Source organism: Canis lupus, chromosome 9 (genome assembly GCF_048164855.1).
Source record: "Canis lupus baileyi chromosome 9, mCanLup2.hap1, whole genome shotgun sequence".
In the NCBI taxonomy this organism is placed as follows: Eukaryota; Metazoa; Chordata; class Mammalia; order Carnivora; family Canidae; genus Canis; species Canis lupus.
The window spans coordinates 30,485,438-30,500,189 of NC_132846.1; the positions used below are offsets into that span (position 1 = coordinate 30,485,438).

At 36.3% G+C, this 14,752-nt stretch overlaps 1 protein-coding gene, 1 long non-coding RNA gene and 1 other non-coding gene across 3 annotated transcripts in view; 2 read left to right on the plus strand and 1 right to left on the minus strand.

Annotated features, from left to right (window-relative positions):
• Positions 1-14,752, plus strand: part of LOC140640672 (uncharacterized) — a 38,803-nt gene that overhangs the window by 1,570 nt on the left and 22,481 nt on the right. The gene's annotated exons all lie outside the window — the stretch shown is intronic.
• Positions 10,041-12,212, plus strand: LOC140639976 (uncharacterized). The gene is made up of 2 exons (XR_012036622.1): positions 10,041-10,688; positions 11,661-12,212. It is a non-coding gene; the product is annotated as an uncharacterized lncRNA (long non-coding RNA).
• Positions 14,545-14,614, minus strand: LOC140640785 (small nucleolar RNA U2-30). The gene has a single exon (XR_012037418.1). It is a non-coding gene; the product is annotated as a small nucleolar RNA U2-30 (small nucleolar RNA).

Genomic DNA, 14,752 nt, shown 5'->3' on the forward strand with positions numbered 1-14,752 from the left:
AAATTGCAAAGTGTTTTATTCTTAAACAATACTGTTCAATGAACACCATATATAGTCTTGCCGGGAGTTTTATTTTCTGCTTCCTTGTGAAACTTAAATTCCGGTTAACACTTTTACAGGTTCGTGCATTCTCACCACCTTCAAACATCAGTGAGGCTGATGGCATCCAGTTTTCTGTATCCGTTCTTCTTTTTAGCCTTTTGCATGGGAAAGAATGTATAAGCTATAAAAAAAGAAACGCCACAAATATTAAGAAACATATAGCCTTGTTTCCTTATCACACTCTGGCCCTACGTTTTCAGTGAGTTTTCTCGGAGTAACAGAATCCTGTAAATGTTGTAATTCAGCAAAAAATGAAGCAGTTATAAAATGTATCACAGAGCACAGTTCTAAGAGGTAAATTTTATAATTTAGCAAAAACTGAAGCAGTCAATTATAAAATTTATCACAGAGCACAGTTCTAAGAGGTACCACCAAAATGCAGGTACCTACTGCATTTCAGATATATTCCTTCCTTTTCCCTTTTGTGCCAGAGGAACACAATTTCTCCTTAATAGTCACTAGCCAGTACAGTGAGTGTCCTCCTTCTTTGCCTGTTGGTTTACTTGCAGTGAGGAACCAAGCGTAGCCAGATGACAATCTCAAAGTCTAGTTTAATGGAATCATTAATGTGTTCTCTAGTCATTTTTATTTAGTTTTTTATTGAGATATAATTCACATGTAACAGTGTATTAGTTTTAGATGTATAACATCATGATTTGATGTACTTACGTATTGCAAAATGATTACTTCAGTAAGTTTAGGTAACATGCCTCACCACACATACTTACAAATTTTTTTCTCTTGTGATGAGAACTTTTAACATTTATTCTCTTTGAGGCTTTTTTTTTTTTTTTTAAGATTTTGTTATTTATTATAGAGAGACAGAAATAGCGACAGAGAGCATGAACAGAGTAGAGAGGGAGAAGCAAGGAGCCTGATACAGGGCTCAATCCCAGGACCCTGGGATCATGACCTGAACAGAAGGCAAATGCTTAACCAGTTGAACCATCCAGATGCTTCTCTCTTTGCAACTTTCAAATATACAATACAGTATTATTACTTATAGTCACCATGCCTACATTACATCTTCAGGACTAATTTAACTCATAACTGGAACTTTGTGCCTTTCGACTCCTTCACTGATTTTGTTCCCCACCCCCCACCTCTGGCAACCACTAATTTGTTCTCTTTATGAATTTGTTCTTGTTTTTAGATTCAACTTATAAGTGAGATCATAGAGTATTTGTCTTTCTCTCTACAGTAAGTTCACTTACTGTAGTGTACTAAAGCTCCATCCAAGTTGTTGTAAATGACAGGATTTCCTTTTTAATGGCTGAATAATATGCCACCATGTGTGTACCTACATATATATAAACACAAACTTCTTTATCCACTCATCTAAGAATAGATACTTAAGTTGTTTCCATGTCTTATCTATTTATTAATAATGCTGCTATGAACATGTGGATATGTATATCTTTTCTGGATGGCAGTTTAATTTGCTTTGGATAGATAACAGAAGTGGAATTGCTAGACCATATGATAGTTTCTGTTTTAAAATTTTTGAGGAACATGTTTTTGTTTGGTGCTGTTTAGAACAGTTTTTTTAAGTTTTAATTTTAATTCCAGTTAGTTAACATACAGTGTTTATATTTCAGGTGTACAATTTAGTGATTCAGTAATTCTATACATTGCTAAGTGCTCATCATAATAAGTGTACTCTTAATCCCCATCACCTATTTCATCCATTTCCCCCCCCCCCCCCACTCACCTCCCTTCTGGTAACTATCAGTTTATTCTCTATAGTTAAGAGTTTGCTTTTTGGTTTGTCTCTCTCTCTTTTCTTTCCTTTTGCTTACTTGTTTTGTTTCTCAAAATCATATAGTATTTGTCTTTCTCTGACTTATTTTGCTTAGCATAATACTCTAGCTCCATCCATGTTGTTACAAATGGCAGGATTTCATGACTTTTTTATGGCTGAATATTCATATATATAAATATATATGAATGTATATACCATATATATATGAATATATATTCATATATATTCCACACCCTCTCTATCCATTCATCCATGGATGGACACTTTAGCTGGTACCATATCTTAGCTATTTTAAATAATGTTGCAATGAACATGTGGGGGCATATATCTTTTTTGAATCAGTGTTTTTCTATTCTTTGTGTAAATACCCAGTAGTGTGATTGCTGGATCATAGGATAGTTGTATTTTTAATTCTTTGAGGAACCTTCACACTGTTTCCCACAGTGGCTGCACCAGTTTGCATTCCTACCAACAGTGCAGAAGGTTTCCTTTTTCTCTACATCCTTGCTAACACCTGTTGTTTTGTGTTGTTCATTTCAGCCATTCTGACATGTGAGGTAATATCTCTTGTAGTTTTGATTTGCATTTCCCTAATGGTTAGATGTTGATGAACATCTTTTCATGTGAAAGTTGGCCATCTATATATCTTCTTTGGAAAAATGTCTGTTCATGTCTTCTACCCATTTTTAAATTGGGCTGTTTGTTTTTTGGGTATTGAATTGTGTAAGTTCTTTATATATATTTAGGTACCAGCCCTTTATCAGATATGTCACTTGCAGATATCTTCTCCTACTCTGAAGGTTGCCTTTTAGGGTTTTTTTTGTTTTGTTTGTTTGCCTTTAGTTTTGTTGACTGTTTCCTTCACTGTGCAGAAGCTTTTTATTTTAATGTAGTCCCAATGGTTTATTTTTATTTTTGTTTCTGTTGTCTCAGGGAACCTATCTAGAAAAACGTTTGTACAGCCAGTGTCAAAGATGTTACTGCCTGTGTTCTCCTTTAGGGTTCTTATGGTTTCAGGTCTCACATTTAGGTCTTTAATCCATTTGGAATTTATTTTTGCATATGATGTAAGAAAGTGGTCCAATTTCATTCTTTCTTATGAAGCTGTCCAGTTTTCCTAACACCTTTTGTTGAAGAGAATGTCTTTTTCCCATTGGGTATTCTTTTCTGCTTTGTCAGAAATTAATTGACCATGTAATTGTGGGTTTATTTCTGAGTTTTCTGTTCTGTTCTATTCATCTATATTTCTATTTTTATGTCAGTACCATACTGTTTTGATTACATAGTTTTGTAATATTACTTGATGTCCAAAATTGTGATGCCTCAGGCCTTGCTTTAGTTTTCAAAATTGCTTTGGGTATTCAGGGTCTTTTATGGTTCCATACAAATTTTAGGATTGTTTTAGTTCTATAAAAAATGCTCTTCATATTTTGAGAGAAGTTGCATTAAATGTGTAGATTGTTTTTGGGTAGTATAGACATTTTAACAGTATTCTTCCAATCCATAAGCTTGGAATGTCTTCCCATTTCTTTGTGTTGTCTTCATTTCTTTCATCAGTCTTTTATGGTTTTCAGAGTACAGGTATTTCCTCTTTGGTTACATTTATTCCTAGATATCTTATTATTTTTGATGCAATTATAAATGGGTTTGTTTTCATAATTTCCCTTTCTTCTGGTTCATTATTGTTATATAGAAATATAAGAGACTTCTGTACATTGATTTTGTATCCTGCCACTACTGAATTCATTTATCAGTTCTAGCAGTTCTTTGGTGGAGTCTTGAGTTTTTTATATATTATATCATGTCACCTGCAAATAGTGAAAGTTTTGCTTCTTCCTTACCAATTTGGATACCTTTCATTTTTTTGTTGTTGTCTGATTGCTGTGGCTAGGATTTCCAGTACTATATTGAATAAAAATGGTGAGAGTGGACATCCCTGTCTTGTTCCTGATCTTAGGGGAAATGCTCTCAATTTTTCCCCATTGAGGATGATGTTAGCTGTGGGTTTTTCATAAATGGCCTTTATTATATTGGAAATATGTTCTCTCTAAACCTCCTTTGTTGAGGGTTTTTATCATGAATGGATGTTATACATTGTCAGATGCTTTATCTGCATCTATTGAAATGATCATATGATTTTTATCTTTTCTCTTATTGATGTAATAATGTATCACATTGATTGATGTGCAAATATTGAACCACCCTTGCAACCTAGAAATAAATCTTACTTGATTGTGGTGAAAGACTTTTTAAAATATATTGTTGGATTTGGTTTGGTGGCATTTTGTCGAACATTTTTACATCTATGTTCATCAGAGAATTAGCCTATAGTTCACTCTCTCTCTCTCTCTTTTTTTTTTTTTTTGTGTGTGTGTGTGTGTGTGTGTGTGTGTGTGTGGTGTCTTTATCTGGTTTTAGAATCAGGGTTATGTTGATCTCATAGATGAATTTGGAACTTTTCGTTCCTTTTCTATTTTTTGTAATAGTTTGAGAAGAATATGTATTAACTCTTCTTTAAATGTTTGGTAAAACTCACCTGTGAAGCAATTGGACTTTTGTTTGTTGGGAGTTTTTTGATTAGTGATTCAATTTCTTTTTTTTTTTAAATATTTTTTTAAAGATTGTACTCATTTATTCATGAGAGACACAGAGAGAGAGTCAGACACAGGCAGAGGGAGAAGCAGCCTCCCTGCGGGGACCAACATGGGACTCAAACCAGGACCCCGGAATCACTCCCTGAGCTGAAGGCAGAAGCTCAACTGCTGAGTCACTCAGGTGTCCCTGGTGATTCAGTTTCTTTACTGGTAAAGAATTTTCTTTAAAATTCTTTAAAGAATTTGATCTGTTCAAATTTTCTATTTCTTCCTGATTCTGTTTGGGAGGTTATATGTTTCTAGGAATTTCTAGGTTGTCCAGTTTGTTGGCATATAGTTTTTTATAATATTTTCTTTTAATTGTTTTTATTTCTGTGGTGTTGTTATTTCTCTTCTCTTATCTGATTTTATTTATTTTAGTCATTTGTCTCTTTTTCTTGATAGGTCTGGGTAGAGGTTTATCAATTTTATTGATTTTTTTTAAAAGATTTATTTATTTTAGAGAAAGACAGCAAGGAAGCATAAGGAAGAGGGGGAGAGGGAGAGAGAAGGTCAAGCAACTCCACGCTGAGTGTGGAGCCCAACACAGGGCTTGATCCCACGACCCCAAGATCACTACCTGAGCTGAAACCAAGAGTCAGACACCTAACCAACTGTACCAGATGCCCCTTTATTGATTTTTTTTAAGAGCCAGTTTCTGGTTTCATTGATCTGTCCTATTGTTTTTTTAGTTTCTATATTATTTTCTATTCCTTACTGTTTCCTTCATTCTGCTGGCTTTAGGTTTTGTTTGTTGTTCTTTTTAGCTCCTTTATGTGTAAAGTTAGGTTGCTTGAGAATTTTCCTGATTCTGGAAGTAGACCTGTATTGCTATAAACTTCCCTCAGAATTGCTTTCACTGCATCCCAAGGGTTTTGACCCATTGTATTTTCTTTTTAATTTGTTTCCATGTACTTTTAAATTTCTTCTTTTATTTTTGGTTGACCCATTCATTGTTTAGTAGCATTTTATTTAACCTCCATGTATTTGTGGTCTTCCAGATATTTTCTTGTGGTTGACTTCTAGCCATTGTGGTCAAAAAACATGCATGATATGACTTAAATCTTGAATTTGTGGAGGCTTCTTTTTTGTGAGCTAATATGTGATCTATTCTGGAGAGTGTTCCATGTGGACTTGAAAAGAATGTGTAGGGGTACCTGGATGGCTCAGTTGGTTATGTGGCTGACTCTTGATTTCGGCTCAGGTCAAAATCAAGATCAGATTTTGATCTCAGGATCGTGGTATTGAGCCCTGCACTGGGTTCCACGCTCACTACAAAGTCAGCTTGAGAATGTCTCTCTCTCCCTCCTTCTTTGCCCCTCCCTCTTGTGTTTTCTTTTTAGGGATGCCTGGATGGCTCAGGACATGATCCCAGGGTCCAAGGATCGAGTCCCACATCAGGCTCCCTACACGGAGCCTGTCTATGTCTCTGCCTCTCTCTGTGTCTCTCATGAATAAATAAAATCTTAAAAAAATAAATCTTTAAAGGAAAGAAAATAATGTGTATTCTTATTTAGTATGGGATGTTCTGAATACACCTTAACAGATGTATTCTATCTGGTCCAGTGTGTCATTCAAAACCATTGTTTCCTTGTTGATGTTCTGTTTAGATGATCTCTTGATTAGTTCCTTTATGTTTGTTATTAACTGTTTTATGTATTTGGGTATTCCTGTATTGGGTATATAAATACTTAACAATTGTTGTACCTTCTGGCTGGATTGTCATCTTTATTATTATATAGTGTACTTCTTTGTCTATTGTTGTAGTCTTTGTCTTATTTATTTATTTATTTTAAAGATTTTATTTATTTATTCATGAGAGACCCAGAGAGAGAAGCAAGCTGCATGCAGAGAGCCCCATGCGGGACTCGATCCTGGGACTCCAGGATCATGCCCTGGGCCAAAGGCAGATACTGAACCGTTGAGCCACCCAGGTGTCCCTGTAGTCTTTGTTTTAAAGTCTAGTTTCTCCAATATAAGTATTGCTACACAGACTTTTTTTTAAAGATTTTATTTCTTTATTCTTGAGAGACACAGAGAGAGAGAGAGAGAGAAAGGCAGAGAGGCAGAGACATAAGCAGAGAGAGAAACCAGATCCATGCAGGGAGCCCAATGTGGGACTTGATCTCAGGACTCCAGGATCATGCGTTGGGCCAAAAGCAGGCGCTAAACCGCTGAGCTACCCAGGGATCCCCTGTCTTTCTTTTGATATCCATTTGCATGATAGATGTTTCTCCATCCCCTCACTTTCAATCTACACGTGTCTTTAGGTCTAAAGTAAGTCTTGTAGGCAGCATATAGGTGGGTCTTGTTTTATCCATCTGTTACCCTATGTTTTTTGATTGGAGCATGTAGTCCATTTATATTCAAAGTAATCATTGATAGATATGTATTTATTGCCACTTTATTACTTGTTGCGTGGTTATTTCTGAAGATTTTCTCTGATCCTTTCTTGTCTTTCTCTTTCATGGTCTGCTGCTTTTCTTTAGTGATAGGTTTGGATTTCTTTCTCTTTATTCTTTACAACTTATTAGTGGTTTTTGATATATGGTTACTTTAGGCTTGTATATAACTCTTCTCCATATAGCAGTCTATATTAAGTTGATGGTTATTTAAGTTTTTTTTAAAGATTTTATTTATTTATTCATGGCAGACACACAGAGAGAGAGGCAGAGACACAGGCAAAGGGAGAAGCAGGCTCCATGCAGGAAGCCCGATGTGGGACTCGATCCCGGGTCTCCAGCATCACACCAGGGCGGAAGGCGGCGCCAAACCACTGGGCCACCGGGACTGCCCAATGGTTATTTAAGTTTGAACTCATTCTTTATTTCTCTCCATGTCTTAGGTATATGGTATCATATTTTACATCTTTTTATTTTGTGAGTTCCTGATATTTTACAAAAATACTTATTTTTACTGCTTTTATGTTTGCTATCTTCACACTGTTACTTTTGTTCTTTCCTTTCCACTGGAAGAGTCCCCTTTAATATTTGTTCCAGGGCTTGTTTAGTGGTCATAAACTCCTTAGTTTTTGTTCGTCTAAGAAATTATCTCTCTTCCTATTCTGAATGATAGCCTTGCTGGAAATAGTATACATGGCTGCAGGTTTTTTTGTGTTTTGTTTGTTTGTTTGTTTGTTTGTTTTCCCAGCACTTTGAGTATATAATGCTACTCTCTTGTGGCTTGGAAAATGTCTTCTGAAAAATCTGATAGCTTTCTGGCGTTTCCCTTGTATGTAACTGTCTCTTTTGTCTTTCTAGCTTTAATATTTTTTATCACTACATTTTCCATTTTAATTGTAATATATCTTGCTTTTGTTGATTATGTTGAGAGTTCTATGTGCCTCTTGGATCTCGATATCTATTTCCTTCTCCAGGTTAGGGCCATCAGTTTTCAGCTATTTTCAAATAAATTTCCCCCCTCCCTTTTTCTCTCTCTCCTTCTGGGACTCTTATAATGTGAATGTTATTATGTTGGTAGAGATACTGAGTTCCCTAATTCTTTTTTTTTTTATATTTTATTTATTTATTCATGAGAGACACAGAGAGAGGCAGAGACATAGGCAGAGGGAGAATCAGACTCCTCAAGGGGAGCCCAATGTGGGACTCAATCCCAGGACCCCAGGACCCCAGGACCACGTCCTGAGCTAAAGGCAAGTTGCTCAACCATTGAGCCACCCAGGCATCCTGAGTTCCCTAATTCTTTTCTTGTTTTGCATAATTTTTTTTCTTTCTTTTGTTCAGCTTGATTGCTTTCCATTACTCAATTTTCTAGGTCATTTCTAGGCTATTAATTTGTTCTTCTGTATCTTTCATCCTGCTGTTCATCCTATCAAGCATGTTTCTCAACTCATTTATTGAGCCTTTGTTTCTGCTTTGTTATTCTTTATTCTGTGATAAGAGTCTCAGACATGTCTTCATTCCTTTTCTCAAGTCCAGTAAGTATCCTTATGATCATTGCTTCAAATTCTCCATCAGGCATGTTACTTATATCTGTTTCATTTAGATCTCTGGCTGTGGCCTTGTCCTGTTCTTTCATTTGGGACAAATTCCTCTGTCTTAATCGGTTTGTCTAAGTCTCTGGGCCTACTTCTGTGTGTTAGGAAAGTCAGGTACTTCTATTCTTAAGGGTAATGGCCTTATGAAAAATTGACCCTGTAGTGCCCTGCCATGTGGTGTCCTCTGTTCCCCAGGGCCTGGTACTTCTGAGAATGTCTTTAATATGTGCTTTGTGGGCTCTTCTATTGTATCCTGGCCATTTTTTTTCCTTAAGGTTAGTCGTCTGCAGAGGCTGTCTGCCTGTTGTGGTCAGTGGTTGGTCCCTGGCCTGAATGTGGTGTTTTAACTGGGTGTGCTCTTGTCTGCTTGTGAACTGAGACCAGCTGCCAGAACTGAGACCCTGGAAACCAGATTGGAAGACAGGGTGTGGCCGGAGTTTGAGCCAATCTTCTGGGCAAGGGGGTCCACCTTGCTGTGCCTGAGGTAAACATGTCTGAGAAGGGTGATTCCACCAGAGCTTGGGGGGATGGGGCTTGGTATAGCAAGATAGGTAATGAGTATTGGTGCTCTCTTGGTTCCCACAGATGGCCCTGTGCTTATGCTGAGGGATGAGAGGGAAATGGCACCTGCCATGTCCTTTGCTCCCAGAAGGGTCTCTCCATGACTGTTGCCTCTTGAAGAAGAGCAAATAACCTCCCCTCTATGTACCCTAGGAACTCTTCAGATTACTGTTTCCATGCTGTATGTCACAGGTTGTTTTCCCTGCCTTGTCTCTAAGAGCAGCCCCAATATCTTAGGGCTCTCCTAGAGCCAACTTGCAGACCTTTAAAACTTTAGGCCTTAACTACCACTGATTGCAAGAACTCACAAGATTCAGCCCCGCTCACTTCCCAAACCAATTGCTATGGGGAATTATCTTTCCCGTGCACTCCCCTGTATTCTAGTCTGTCTCTTACGCTTCTCCACAATGGTTTGCTTCATTTCTGTGAAAAATGCTGTTAGAATTTTGATAGGGATTGCATTGAATCTGTAGATTACTTTGGGTGAATAGACATTCCAACAGTATTAATTCTTCCAGTCCATGGGCATGGAGTATCTTTCCATTTATTTGTGACTTCTTCAATTTATTTCATCAGTGTCTTATAGTTTCCAGTGTATAGGTCTTTCACCTCCTTGGTTAAATATATTCCTAGGCATTTTATTCTTTTGAAGCAATTTTAAGTGAAGCTGTATTTTTAATTTCTCTTTCAGGTAGTTTATTATTAGTGTATAGAAACACAATTGACTTTGGGTATTAATTTTGTATGCTACAACTTTACTGAATTTGTTTATTCTGATAGTTTTTTTGGTGAAGTTTTTAGGGTTTTTCTATATATAGTATCATGTCATCTGCATATAGAGACAGTCTACTTCTTTTCTGATTTGGATGCACTTTATCTATCTTGCATAAATGCTTTAGCTAGGACAGCTATTACTATTAAATTAAATTAAATTAAATTAAATTAAATTAAATTAAATTAAATTATTTGAGAGAGAGAAGGAAAGCACAAATGGGGAAGGAATAGAGGGAGAGGGAGTGAGGGCGGAGCCTGATGCAGGGCTCAACCTCATGACCCTGAGATTATGACCCAAGCCAAAACCAGGAGATGGACAGTCAACCAACTGAGCCACCCAGGTGCCCTCTCCCAGTACTATTTTAGATGAAAGTGATGTTGCCTTTTGTCAAATCCTTTTTCTGAATCTATTAAGATGATTAGATGATTTTTATCCTTAACTTTGTTAATGTTCTATATCATCTTGATTGATGGTGAAACATCCTTGCATCCCAGGAATAAAACCCACTTCCCAGTCTATGAACCTTTTAATGTATTGTTTAATTCGATTTGCTAATATTTTGTTGAAGAGTTTTGCATCTATGTTCATCAGGAAATTGACCTATAATTTCCTTTTCTTGTAATGCCTTTATTTCGTTTTGATATTTAATACTGGCTTCATAAGATGAGTTTGGAAGTATTTCCATCTCTTTACTTTTTTTTTTTTTTTTAAGATTTTATTTATTTATTCATGATAGTCACACAGAGGGAGACAGAGAGGCAGAGACACAGGCAGAGGGAGAAGCAGGCTCCATGCACCGGGAGCCCGACGTGGGATTCGATCCCGGGTCTCCAGGATCGTGCCCCGGGCCAAAGGCAGGTGCCAAACCGCTGCGCCACCCAGGGATCCCCATCTCTTTACTTTTTTGGAAGTGTTTGAGAAGGATTGGTATTAATTCTTTAAACATTTGGTAGAATTCACCAGGGGAGCCATCTGGACTTTGTTGGATGTTACTGATTCAGTTTCCTTACTGGTAATTAGTCTTCAGATTTTCTATTAATTCATAATTCAGTTTTTACAGATTGTATGTTTGTAGGAATGTATCCATTTTTTTTCTGTATTATCTAGTTTGCTGGCATAGATCATAGTAGTCTTTTATGATTGTATTTCTGTTGTATTAGTTGTAATGTCTCTTTCATTTCTGATTTTTTTGAGTTTTCTCTCTTTTATTTTCCTTGGTGAGTCTAGCTAAATGTTTATTTTTTCGAAACCCAGCTTTTGGTTTCATTGATCTTTTCTATTGTCTTTTTAGTCTCTGCTTCATTTGTTTCTACTCTGATATTTGTTATTTCCTTCCTTCTACTAAGTTGGTCTTAATTTGTTCTTTTTCTAGTTCCTGAAGATGTAAAATTAGGTTGTTTATTTGAGGTTTTTCTTATTCTTTTATTGTTGTTTCTTTGTTTTTGTTTTGTTTTTAATTGGTTACACAAAGAAAACTTTATTTGCAGCAAATAAGGAGATCATGGGGAATGGTTCAAAGCCTTGACTCAGCGTGTTTTTTATTTCTTAGTGTAGGTTTTATCACTGTGACCTTCCCTCTTAGAACTATTTTTGCTGCATCCCATAAATTCTGGTATGTTATATTCCCATTTTCATTTGTCTCAAGATTTGAGTTCTATTTTTATTTCTTCTTTGACCTGTTTTTTGTTAGCATGTTGTTTAAACTCCATGTATTTGTCAATTTTCCAGTTTTTTTCTTGTAATTGTTCTCTAGTTTCATACCATTGTGATTGGAAAAAAAATGCTTGATATGATTTTGATCTTCTTAAATTTTTATTTTTTTTTAGAGAGAGACTGTGCACTTGATTCAAGGTGGGGAAGTTGCAGAGGGAGAGAATCTAAGCCAGTGCTAAGCATGGAGCCCAACACAGAACTTGATCTCACAACCCTGAGATCGTGACCTGAGCTGAAATAAGAGTCAGATGCTTAACCAACTGAGTCACCCAGGCACACTTCAGTCGTCTTAAATTTATTAAGACTTATTTTGTGGCCTAACATGTGACCTATCCTGGAGATTGTTCCATATGTGCTGGAGAAAAATGTGTATTCTTCTGCTTTTGGATGGAATGTTCTGTAAATATCTGTTAAGTCCATCTGGCTTAACATGTTAAGTCTAATGTTTCTTTATTGATTTTCTGTCTGGATGATCTATCCAATGATGACAATGAAGTATTACTACTATTATTATATTGCTGTCTACTTCTCCCTTTAGGTCTATTAATGTTTGCTTTGTATATTTAGTTGCTTCTAGGTTGAGTATATGTGAATTTACAAATGTTATATCATCTTATTGAATTGACCTCTTTATCATTATATAATGAACTTCTTTGTCTCTTGTTACAAGTTTGTCTTAAAGTCTTTTTTTTCTTATATAAGTATAGCTATTTCAGCTTTCCTTTGGTTTCCATTTGCATAAACTATCTTTTCACATCCCTTCCCTTTAGTCTGTGTGTGTCCTTAAAGTTGAAGTGAGTCCCTTATAGGTAGCATATGGTTAGGCCATATATTAAAAAAAAAAAAAAAAAAAAAAAAAAAAAATCTGTTCAGCCACTTTGTGTCTTTTGATTGGAGAATTTAGTCTATTTACATTTTCTTAAAGATGTCTTTATTTTAGAGAGAAAGCATGATGGAGGGGCAAAGTGAAAAGGGAGAGAAAATATTAAATGGGCTCCTTAGCAATCAATCTTTTTTTTTTTTAAGATTTTATTTATTTATTCATGAGACACACAGAGAGAGAGGCAGAAATGTAGGCAGAGGGAGAAGCAGGCTCCATGCAGGGAGCCCAATGCAGTATTCAATCCCAGGACCCCAGGATCAAGCCCTGAGCCCAAGACAGATACCCAACTGCTGAGCCACCCAGGCGTCCCAATCAATCAATCTTTAAAAAAAATAATATACATCTTTTATCTGTGTGTCCATTAGCAAATTATTGTAGTTATAGCTATTTTTACTACTTTTGTCTTTTAACCTTCATACTAGATCTATAAGTGATTAACCTACCACTATTATATTTGATTATTCTGAATTTAACTATATATTTACCTTTACCAGTGAAATTTATACTGTCATGTTTTCCTGTTATTAATTAGCCTCCTTTCATTTCAGCTTAAAGAAATTCCTTTAACGTTTCTTGTAAGTTCAATATAGTGGTGCTGAACTCCAGCTTTTGCTTGTCTGAATAACTCTTTATCTTTCCTTCACTTTTGAAGGATAGTTTTGCCAGGTAGAGTATTTTTGGTTGACAGATTTTTTTCTTTCAGCTCAGTGAATATATCATGATATTCCTTTCTGACCTACAAGGTTTGTGTTGAAAAAACTTGTAGTCTTTTTAAAAAAAGATTTATTTATTTTAGGAGAGAGAGAGAGTGTGTGTGTGTGTGTGTGCATGAGGGAGAGGGGCAAAAGGAAAGGGAGGGAGAATCTCAAGCAGACTCTGTGCTGAGTGTGGAACTGAATGAAGGGCTTGATCTTACAACCTTGAGATCATGACCTGAACTGAAACCAAGAGTCAGATGCTTAACTGAGTGTACCACCCAGATGCCCCTTGTTGATAGGCTTATGGGGGTTTCCTTATACATAGCAAGTTGTCTTTCTCTTGCTTTTCTTATTCTTTCCTTGTCTTTGACTTTTGATAATTATAGTTTATGTTGGTATGGATCTCTTTGGATTCCTCTTCTTTAGAACTTCCTGGATCTGAATGTCTGTTTCCTTCCTCAGGTTGGGGAAGTTGTCAACTATTATTTCTTTTAAAAAATTTTCTGCCCCTTTCTCTCTTTCTTCTCCTTTTGGGACCCCTATAGTGTATATATCAGGCCTCTTGACGTTGTCCCAATAGTCCCTTAAGCTATCTTTATTCTTTTTCATTTTTTTTTCTTTTTGAACCTCTTATTGGATGAAATCTGCTCTGTTTTAGAGTTTGCCGATTTTTCTTCCATTTCATCTGCTAGAAAAACCTTCTATTGAGTTTTTAGTTCAATTATGGAATTCTTTAGCCCTGTGATTTGTTTGGTACTTTCTTATATTTTCTATCTCTTTGATGAAATTCTCATTTTGTTCATGCATTGTTCTCCTGGCCTCAGCAACCATCTTTATGACCATTATTTTGAACTTTTTGTCAGGTGAATCACTTATCTCTAGTTCATTAAGGTATTTTTATGAGATTTTATCTTGTTCTTTTGTTTGGAACATGTTCCTCCATTCAGTTTTCTTAGCTTTCTTGGTTTGCATTAGATGAAACAACCACCTTTCTCAGTCTTGAAGGGGTGAACCTTATTATTCAGTCCTGAGCTCCTCATGGTTTTCTTCCAACCTTTGTGATTGTCCATGTGGCCTTTTATGTTCTTAATGGTTCCCAGTAGTTGAGGGTATGCCAGTATTAGTCAGTGTCCCAAAGGGGAGGATTTCAGCACTAAATGCAGACTAATTAGAAGCAAGACCCTTAGGGAACTTTTTCTTTTCCTTTCTTTTAAAAAATTTTTCAGGGCAGCCCCGGTGGCTCAGCGGTTTAGTGACACCTTCAGCCCAGGGTGTGATCCTGGGGACCCGGGATCAAGTCCCATGTCGGGCTCCCTGCATGGAGCCTGCTTCTCCCTCTGCCTGTGTCTCTGCCTCTGTGTGTGTGTGTGTGTTTTATGAATAAGTAGATTAAAAATCTTAAAAAAAATTTTTTTCATTCTGATCTCAGATCAAGTGTATAAACCCTCACAGTTATAAAAGTCTGTAGTAAAACTTTTTAGTAATTGATCAGAACTGATCAGTCTTTCATACACACACATCACCCCCCCACCTTATCTCATTCATCCATCAACAAGTTCTCAATTATACACTATCACCTTATAAACGCATGCATGCACATTCCTAACTCTAGACATAAGCCCTTATTG